The following is a 10,889-nucleotide window of genomic DNA, read 5'->3' as shown; positions in this document are numbered from 1 at the left end:
TTTGCTAAGCGCATGCTATGTGCCAAGCACTGTACTAAGCGTCAAGTTTGGCCACAATTCCTGTCCCACATGGGACTCATAGTCTAAGTATGAGGGAGAACAGGTATGGAACCCCCATTTTACAGTTGAAGGAACTGAAGCATGGAAAAGTTAAGTGACTTGCCCAAAGTCGTGCAGCAGACAAGTGGCAGAGCTGAGATTAGAACGCTGGTCCTCTGATTCCAAGGTCCATGATACTGCTATTAGGCTATGCTGCTACCCAACAAGGAAGCCAATCAATCAATCAATCAATCAAAGGCATTAATTCAGGGTTTACTACTGGCAGAAGGATCTCACTGCCTCCTTGCAGCAGAGGGGAGCAATGTCTGAGAAGCAGACCAAAAGTTGGGGTTTTAAAGGAGATGATTAAGCTTGGCAATCAATCAGTGGTATTACTATTCACAGTAAGCACTCAGTCAATACCACTGATTGATTGATTGATCTCTAATCTCCGGTGTATATATGAGGTCATCAGAGACGGGCCTCACAGTTTAAGCAGTAGGAAAATCTGGCGTTTTATCCCCACTTTACAGGTCAGGAAACTGAGGAACAAAGAGGTGACGGAGCATAATAATAATAATGGAATGAGTCTGTTTATTGTTGTATTGTACTCTCCCAGGCACATAGCACAGTGCTCTGCACACAGTAAGCCCTCAATAAAGGCGAGTGAAGGAATGAATGAACATGCCTCAAGCCACATGATTCATTCATTCATTCAATCGTATTTATTGAGCGCCTACTGTGTGCAGAGCACTGTACTAAGCGCTTGGGAAATACAAGTTGGCAACATATAGAGACAGTCCCTACCCAACAGTGGGCTCACAGTCTAGAAGGGGGAGACAGAGAACAAAACATATTAACAGAATAAAATAAATAGAATAAATATGGACAAGTAAAATAGAGTAATAAATACGTACAAACATATATACATTTGATACACATATACATATGATAGATCAGTAGCAGAGCTGGAGCTAGAACCCAAGTCCCCAGCCTCCCAGCCACGCTGCCCCGGTAGTAGCTAATGGCATTTGTTAAGCGCTTACTATGTGTCAAGCACTGTGCTTAGCGTTGGGGTAGATACAAGCTAATCAGGTTGGACACAGTCCCTGTCCCACATGGGGCTCAGAGTCTTAATCACCATTTTACAGATGAGGGAACGGAGGCACAGGGAGGTTAAATGACTTGTCACTCCTAGGTCCGGGCTCTAGCCACTGCTTCTCTAATACTTATAATGCCTTGTCCTGGGTTAGAAAACCCATCAGCATTATAGACTGGATACTGACCGAGAGGTGGAACTTGGCACTTGGGAAGCGAATTGGCCGAATAATGTCCGTTCACACGTTTATTAGAACCATCCAAGCTTGGCAGTAGTCCAAGAGACTAGGGAATCTTGCCTGCCAAGGTTTCATCAAATAGCTATACTTCTATTTGTTCTGATGATTTTGACACCTGTCTACATGTTTTGTTTTGTTGTCTGTCTCCCCCTTCTAGACTGTGAGCCCGTTGTTGGGTAGGGACCATCTCTATATGTTGCCGACTTGTAATAATAATAATAATAATAATAATAATAATGGCATTTATTAAGCACTTACTATGTGCAAAGCACTGTTCTAAATGCCGGGAAGGTTATAAGGTGATCAGGTTGTCCCACGGGGGGCTCACAGTCCTAATTCTCATTTTACAGATGAGGTAACTGAGGTACAGAGAAGTGAAGTGACTTGCCCAAAGTCACCCAGCTGGCAATTGGCAGAGCAGGGATTTGAACCCATGACCTCTGACTCCAAAGCCTGGGTTCTTTCCACTGAGCCACGCTGCTTCTTGTACTTCCCAAGCGCTTAGTACAGTGCTCTGCACCCAATAAGCGCTCAATAAATACGATTGAATGAATGAATGAATGTCAGAACGCTCAGCCTTAAAGAACTGGAAGTTATTGTGCTTCATTCATTCATTCATTCAATCGTTATTTATTGAGCGCTTACTGGGTGCAGAGCACTGTACTAAGCGCTTGGGAAGTACAAGTTGGCAACGTGTAGAGATGGTCCCTACCCAACAGCGGGCTCACAGTCTAGAAGGGGGAGGAATGGATTTTTCCCACTATTCCTGGGTGCTGGAACATCGTTCAGTAAGAGGCCTGGAAGAGTCAATACAGTCTCCGGGAGTGCTTAGCTCACATCCCGGTAGTGGGAGCTGGAAAATCTGCTGGAATTATGGAAAGCTGCCAACAGGAAGCATGAGGGAACTTGATTTTGTTGAAACTCAAGGCTTAGTGGAAAATACTAAAAGATGGAAAAGATGCCAGGTTCCTGCTTTTTAAGGGCAGCAAGCCATACTTCTTAGATTTTCCTCCCCATTCCCACCACAAAACAGTAGCAGAGATGTGGAGCTCTGTGAGATATCCCGTGGTTTAACTCCTGGGGCCACATGATAATTGCCTTCCTCAATAGTTATCATCATGGTTGTGGTCTGTTAATAAATACTATTGCTATGATGACTACCACAATAATAATAATAAAATAATTATGGCATTTGTTAAGCCCTTACTGTCTGTCAAGCACTATACTAAGTACTGGAGTAGATACACGGGGCTCACATGGGGCTCACAGTCAAAATAAGAGGGAGAACAGATATTGAATCCCCATTTTGCAGATGAGGGAACTGAGGCAGAGAAGTTAAGTGACTTGCCACGGTCACATAGCTGACAAATGGAGGAGTCAGGATTAGAACCCAGTTCCGAAGACATCATTAAGTTTTTCATCTTGTAATCTATTATGGACCCCTCATACTTGAATTTATTTAAGTGCTTCTTGAACCGTATAGAATGTGTTCCACCAGGAACAATTCTTCAGGCCACAAATCCACGTACTTATTCAATCAATCAACCAATCTCAAGCACTCGGAAGAGTACAATGGAACAGAGGTGGTGGGTGCATTCCCTGACTACAAGGAACTTTCAGTCTAACGGAGGAGACAGAGATTAAAATAAATTACAGGTAGGGAAAATGGCAGAGTATAAGGATAAGTATATAATTTCTGTAGGACTCGAAGTCATTTCTCCTTTTTTTACTTTCAAACTTCCGTGAGCATCTCCTCCTTGTATGGGTTTGCTCTGTTGATATTCCATTTATTGCAAATTTTCATCATGTCCCCCACTGACTTTGGCTTTTCCAGATGAAGAGTCAATCTCCTCTGTCTCGTAAACAAGCTGACCTTTCCTGTGATCATTTTGACTGCTTTGTCTGTGTCTTCTCCAGTCCATTACGTCTTTCCAAAGCTGTGTCAAGCTAGTTGGACAAGGAAGGCTCCACTCAAACTGGAGTGGACATGACAGCTTCCTGGTCTCCCAGACTGTTTTTTTTAATGGTTTTTGGTAAGCATTTACAACACTCCAGGCACTGTTCTAAGCACTGAAGTAAACACAAAGTAATCAGGTTGGACACAGTCCATAATAATAATAATAATAATGATATTTGTTATGCACTTACTATGTTCCAAGCACTGTTCTAAGTGCTGGGGAAGATACAAGGTTATCAGGTTGTCCTACATGGGGCTCACAGTCTTAATCCCCATTTTACAGTTGAGGTAACTGAGGCACAGAGAAGTTAAGCAACTTGCCCAACATCACACAGCTGACAAGTGGCGGAGTTGGGATTAAAACCCACGACCTCTGACTCCCAAGCCCTTGCTCTTCCACTAAATCATGCTGTCCATGTCCCACATGGGGCTCACAGTCTTAATATTCATTTTACAGATTAGGCACAGAGAAGTGAAGTGACTTGCCACAGGTCACACCGCAGACATGTGGCGGAGCCAGGATTAGAACCCAGGTCCTTTTGACTCCAGGCCCATGCTCTATCCACTAGTCCTCACTGCTTCTCTCTCCCACCAAGCGTGCAAGAAGACCTATGGTCTTCTTTTGAGTAGGAGTCTTAAAAAGGGCAGAAAAGACCCAAATCAGGGCTTCCTGATCCTTTAGTTTTTTAAAGCCTGTCTGCCACTTCTAATGTCGCCCGACTTGGGCCCCTGACTGAAAAAAAAATTTCATTCCCTTTCATTCAGTCAGTCATATTTATTGAGCACATACTGTGTGCAGAGCAGTGCATTGACGCTTGTACTAAACGTATTCCCTGACCACACCCCTTTCTCAAAATGAAAAGTTGGCAGTCTTGCAACTCTTTGCAGTCCTGTTGGGTGTGGGCAGCCCATGATTTTCTACCTTATTTTCATAATCCCATTCTTTATGGGCAGCTGCCACATATTAAGCCAATAATTCCCTGGAACTGTTGACCATGACTCTTTTCTAAGTCATGACTCGGGCTGCCAAGCCCATCTCAATGTGGTTATAGAGTGACTCATTTCCCTAGTGCTACCTTGAACTTGATCAGATCGAAGCTGCACCACCGGTTTTCTATACGTTCACCAAATTTCACTCAATCGTATTTCTTGAGAGCTTACTGTGTGCAATGTATGAGGTCTTTCCCGTCCTCTTCCTCAACAGCCTGCAGAAGGAACTGTCACCCACATTGTGGAGGTTTCACTGCACACTCAGTTTTCTAGATCGTCAGTAAAAGAGTTAGCTAAAACTGGTTCTAGCACTTATCCTCAGGGAACGCTCAATATGCACTTCCCTATGACAAAAAGTGACTGTTTATCCTTCTCCTTTGTTTCCTATCCTTTAGCTAATAGTCTATCCATGAGAGAACCACCCCTCTCTGGTTCTATGGTTACTCGGCTTGTTTAGAAATCTTTGATACGAAGCATTACTGCCGAGGCCTCTTGAAAATGACGGCGAATCCTTAAAAAACAAAATCCCCCTTTACCACCTCATCCCAATACTTTGTCCCTTACTGTAGCTTTGGGTCCCCAAAAGGATTTACGCAAGATTTGTGTCTTTTTTTTTTGAATAGACTTGATATCATCTCTTGGCGCCGCAGAAAGAAAGGAGCTGGGAAAAGGGATCTGATGTGTGTTTAACACCATAAAAGCAACATAGCATATAACCACTCACCCTTTCACCCAGGGACAATTACTATTTGTGCCCGGTGAATAGTAAAGAACACTGATTTCATTATTTTGCTCCCTGAGGACCTCTGAGGAGAACTGGGGGAGGGGGAGGAGAGGGAAGTGAGGAGGGATAGAAACATACTTTGTAAATTTTTCCATGCTTGTTCACCAGAGTATGGTTTACAAACACAGCACATTTTCATTTCTGGTGGTGAAACTGCTGTAGAGAGAGACTAAGTCACACAGCAGGGCGCATGGCAGACGGTAATTGAATCCAGAAGCCCTGAGATAACTCGGTGCCAACCAAGCCTGATATTTGGCTAAATAAATTGTGCTCCTTTATCAGTTTGCCCTTCAGCTGGTTGAAGAACCACAGAGTCCTAGAGTGGAAGGGATCCTAGAAGGTCAAATTGTCCATCCTCCTGCCTTCGGGCAGGATCGTCATTACCATCCTAGGTGGGACTTCTCAAACGACCACATTAGGATGTCTTTGGTGGGGTGGAATCTCCGCCCCACAGCTAATGGCAAGCTGGGAAAATCCTGAGGCATGACTCAAATAGGTTACCTAGTATCCCATGCATTAGCAAGTGTCCCTTAGGGAAACAGGCTGTCCTTTCCACAGTCACCCGCTTGCCAGCCCTTCACAGAAGACAAAGGAAGCTGTTCCAATCAGATGCTGAGGGAAGGGGCAGAGCTGACTGAAACGAGTGGCCTGAGTTTCATAGGCTCATTGCTGTGGATATGGCGGATCTTAGGTTTCCACTTTCTCCTTTGTGCATACAGCTTGTTTTTGTTATTCCTTCTCTCTCTCTCTCTCTCTCTCTCTGTCGCACTCTTTCTCATGCCTTCTCTTTTTGTCTCATTCCCCTTTTTCCTCCTTCTTTCTGTCTTTCAATCTCCCTCGCTTTCTCTTTTCCTCTTTCTTTCCCTCTCTTTTTCTTTCTCATAATCCCTCTCTTTTTCTCTCAGTCTCCCTCTTTCTCTTTCCCTGTTTATTTTTATCTCTCTTTCCCTTTCTTTTAATCCCTCTCTTTTTCTCTTTCTCATAATCCCTTTCTTTCTCTTTCTCTCAATCCACCCATCTCTTTCTTTCTCTCAATCCCTTTCTTTTTTTTCAAATGGAATTTGTAAGTGCTTACCATGTCCCAGGCAATGTTCTAACAACTGGTGTAGATATCCTTTGCTCTTTTCCCCCTTCCTGCCCCACAGCACTTATGTATATATGTATATAGCTATAATTCTATTAATTTATGTTGATGCCTGTTTACTTGTTTTGATGCCTGTCTTCCCCCTTAGACTGTGAGCCTGTTGTGGGCAGGGATTGTCTCACTTTATTGCTGTATTGTACTTTCCAAGGACTTAGTACAGTGCTCTGCACACAGTAAGCGCTCAATAAATATGATTGCATGAATGAATGAACACAGGATAAACAGGTTGGACACAGTCTCTGCCCCACATAGGGCTCACAGTCTTAATCTCCATTTTACAGCTGAGGAAACTGAGGTACAAAGAAGTTAAGTGGCTTGCCCAAGATCACACAGCAGACAAGTGGTAGAGCTGCGATTAGAACTCAGGTCCTATGACTCTGGACCTAGGATCTTTCCACTAAGCCATGTTGCTGTCTCCCTCTTTCTCTCTACCCACCCCCTACATCTCTGCCTCTCCTCTTCCATTCCCTTCCTTTTCTCTTGTCACATTGTCTTGTCAGATTTATTGATGTCACGGACACTGCTCCTCACCCCTTCACACCCCCAAGCCCCTCCTCTCCACAGGTTTCCAATTAGAAATCAGAAGGGGAGGCAGAAGGACGAAGGCTCTAACCCTTCTCTCCTTCTACTCCCTTCTCTCTTTCTCCAGCCCAGCCTGCATCCTCCGCTCCTCTGCCACTAACCTCCTCACTGTACCTCGTTCTCGCCTGTCCCGCGGTCGACCCCCGGCCCCCAGCCTCCCCCTGTCCTGGAATGCCCTCCCTCCGCACATCAGCCAAGCTAGCTCTCTTCCTCCCTTCAAAGCCCTACTGAGAGCTCACCTCCTCCAAGAGGCCTTCCCAAACTGAGCCCCCTTTTCCCTCTCCTCCTCCCCACTCCCCCGCCCTACTTCCTTCCCCTCCCCACAGCACCTGTATAGATGTTTGTACAGATCAATTACTCTATTTATTTCATTTGTACATATTTACTATTCTATTTATTTTGTTAATGATGTGTATTTAGCTTTAATTCTATTTGTTCTGATGACTTGACACCTGTCCACATATCTTGTTTTGTTCTCTGTCTTGCCCTTCTAGACTGCGAGCCCGTTGTTGGGTAGGGACCATCTCTATATGTTGCCGACTTGTACTTCCCAAGCGCTTAGTACAGTGCTCTGCACACAGTAAGCACTCAACAAATACGATTGAATGAATGAATGAATGCTGTGTGACCTCAAGCAAGTCAATTCACTTCTCTGCGTCTCAGTTACCTCATCTGTAAAATGGGGATTAAATCTGGGAGCCCCATGTGGGATATGGACTTTGTCCAACCTATATCTACCCCTACGCTTAGTACAGTGCCTGGCATGTAGCAAGTGTTTAACAAATACCATTAAAAAAAGGGTCACACACAATCCAAAGGGTCACGACTACCTCCCTACTCACCTTCCATATACATGTACATATAAGAGAAGCAGCATGGCATAGTGGATAGAGAATGGGCCCAGGTGTCAGAAGGCCATGGGTTCTAATCCCAGCTCTGCCACTTTTGTCTGCTGTGTGACTTTGGACAAGTCACTTCACTTCTCTGGGCCTCAGTTATCTCATCTGTAAATTGGGGCTTGAGACTATGAGCCCCACTTGGGGCAGGGACTGTGTCCAACCCAATTTGCTTGTATCCACCCAGAGCTTAGTACAGTGCCTGATACACAGCAACCGCTTAACAAATACCACAATTATTAATTATTACATGTAGTTTATTTATATTAATGTCTGTCTCCACAATAAGAGCTCAGTGAATACGACTGACGGACTGACTTCCTCCCATTCCCCAAGAGGCATCAGAAGCGGAGAAAACCCCCAATTCTATTTCGGGCCCAGTGAGTGACACCTTTGTGCTTTTTGGCCCTACGTTGGCGGGAAGCAGACGGGCAGGAAGGCGCGAGGGGAAAATGGCCACTCACCTGGCTTCATTCTCCCCCGAAGCCCGATGACGCACTCTTCCCATTTCCCACCCCACCCACAGAAGCCAGTCCCTTGCACTCTGTCCCCTGGGCAGCTCAGGACCCACAAGACCCACATAAACCCAAGACAATCAAGGATAAATCAGAAAAGTCAAGATTGCCTGGTCAAAGAAAGGGGACAGCATTGTCCAGACAGCCCATTCAGGAGCCCAGTGACCATCTCCCTCCTCAGAACTGCTGCATTATAAAACTCCAGATGCATAAAAATGAAATATAAACAAAAATGGCTTTTTGGGAGCCATTTGGGAGCACACGGGGTAAAGGATAAACTTCACTTTTCCAATAGAGTGCGGCTCTGAGGGGCTCTCGGATTTCAGCCGGCTTCTTGGAATTTGGGTCGAGGATACCAGCAAAGTCCTTGCTTTTATGAAAAGAGCAGGTCGGGGGGAAAGGAGGGGCAGCGCTTTAACATTTACACAGGACTTGAGTTTTATCTGAAAGATACTCGTGCACTGTGGGGAGCTCAGCTTACCTGCCTGGGAAGACTGAACTGGGCTGTTGACCTTGGATTTGAGTCCGCGAACAAGAGAGAAGGTGAGGAGGGGCTCCTCCACTTAGCCGTCCTCTTCAGCTGAGGGCAGTTTTACTCCATCTCTTTGCTTCCCACATTCCCAGAGTCAGAGAGTTTATTTTGTGGGACAGAGAAGTGGTGTCATGTCACTGTCCCCTTCATCCACTCCCCTCCATCTTGGAAGCTTCTTATGGGAGCTGAATGTAGTTCCCAGGTACAATTCTGACACAGCAGGGGAGAGGATTGGGATGAACAATTGCCTTAGTGGGGAATGGTAAACCACAGACACAACAATAGTATTTGTGAAGCATTTACTATGCGCTGTTCTAGCACAGGGGTAGGTGAAAGGGGTATTTAATCCCCATTTTCCGGATGAGTAAAATGAGGCACAGAAAAGTTAAGTGACTTATCCAAGTTCACACAGTAGGTGAATAGTCCATTTCTATCTCAGAAGCACTTGTTCTCTCCTTGAAGGAGCTATAGATATCCAGAATAGGTTTCATCTGAATCTCAACTCTTGTAGCTGAGCAGACCACCTTAGGCTAGTACCTAAAAAGAGCTCTCACCATCTGTATCTTGCAGTGAATCATATCTCCTCCAAAAATTAGTGGGGGGATAAGCTAATTTTCACATGGGCTTCCATCTTCATGCCCAATAACTGCATAATATGATGCGCGGCGCTTAGTATTAAAGAGGAGTCAATCCTATAGGGCTCCTAGCTCACCAAAAACCATTCTGAAGGAAACACCACCACCCGGAAATCGCATATAAAGATTTGTTTATTTTATTCCCTTTTGTAAAAAAAAAGTATATTTTTAGTATAACAACCACAAGAGATTCAAATATACATCCAGTGGAGAAATTTAACATTTTTTTCTCTCACTCTCTCCTTTTCTCACACTCACTCCTATTTCGTTATTACCTTTTTTTGGCATAAGGGAAGAGCAGTCAACCTTCAATTCTCCTCCATCCCACTCCCTCCCCTCACGCCCCGACAAAATCACCTACATCCAACTAACTGAGAGATTTGGACAACTTATTTACCCACAGATTCTACAGGAGAGGGTGGTAGTGGATCTTCCATGGCTTTATTTAACTCAAGAAATATGCCAATGAAACATAATGATGTTTTCAGGGAGGCGGTGAGAGGAACAAGACAAGGAAGCATTTTGAATTTCCCAGGGATGGGCGAGTCCAACTAAAACAAAATATGTACTGGATTGTCATTGGGCTAGAGAATGCTCCAGTAGAGGGATACAGAACACACAACTTTGAGTGAATGAATATTTTGCTCTTGCATTCACCTAATTTTTTGGTGGAACTAATTAAGGAAAATGAAAAGCTGGCCTGTTTGTCAATCGTTGTACTACAGAAGCACAGACCCTTCCCATTAAAATCCTTCCCCTGTGTTCCTCTTTTCCCATTGCAGCCGTGGGGCATGTCTTTCTCATTTAGGTTGCCCCCTCCCACCGCAGTTTGGAATAGGATTTGAGATTGATGGACCAATCATAACCAAGACCCTGGAAATGATGACCTTTTTGGGAGCCATGGACTTCCAGAAAACACTTTCACACACACACATAAACCCAAGACAATCAAGGATAAATCAGAAAAGTCAAGATTGTCTGGTCAAAGAAAGGGGACAGCATTGTCCGGACAGCCCATTCAGGAGCCCAGTGACCATCTCCCTCCTCAGAACTGCTGCATTATAAAACTCCAGATGCATAAAAATGAAACATAAACATAAAACCAAAAAAAATTGAAAACTACCACCCAACTGTTGCTGTTTTCGGTCTCAAATGATTCTTGTTCATAAAGTAAACATAGCTTTGAGTCCTCATCCAGACATATTTACACGATCAATTTTATATACAATACAAGCTCTACTTGCAGTCCTTTCTGGGCTACATTTCTAACAGAACCCCCCAAATCTCAAGATTTCCTTCGTGCCACTCTTTTAACAGGAGCTCAAGAGAAGGGAAGCAGAAGTGCTGTTCCCAAAAGATCCCAGAGCTTTGAGTCTACAGGATTTGCCGGAGTCCTTCAGTTGTCTGTACTCCTCCCTGAAATGACAATCCCCAGACAGTCGGGGCTTGTGAGAATCTAATCATCAGTGCCAGGGATG

Source organism: Tachyglossus aculeatus, chromosome 6 (assembly GCF_015852505.1).
Source record: "Tachyglossus aculeatus isolate mTacAcu1 chromosome 6, mTacAcu1.pri, whole genome shotgun sequence".
NCBI classification, from domain to species: domain Eukaryota; kingdom Metazoa; phylum Chordata; class Mammalia; order Monotremata; family Tachyglossidae; genus Tachyglossus; species Tachyglossus aculeatus.
The sequence above is the reverse complement of the archived record's forward strand: the minus strand, read 5'-3'. Positions refer to the sequence as shown.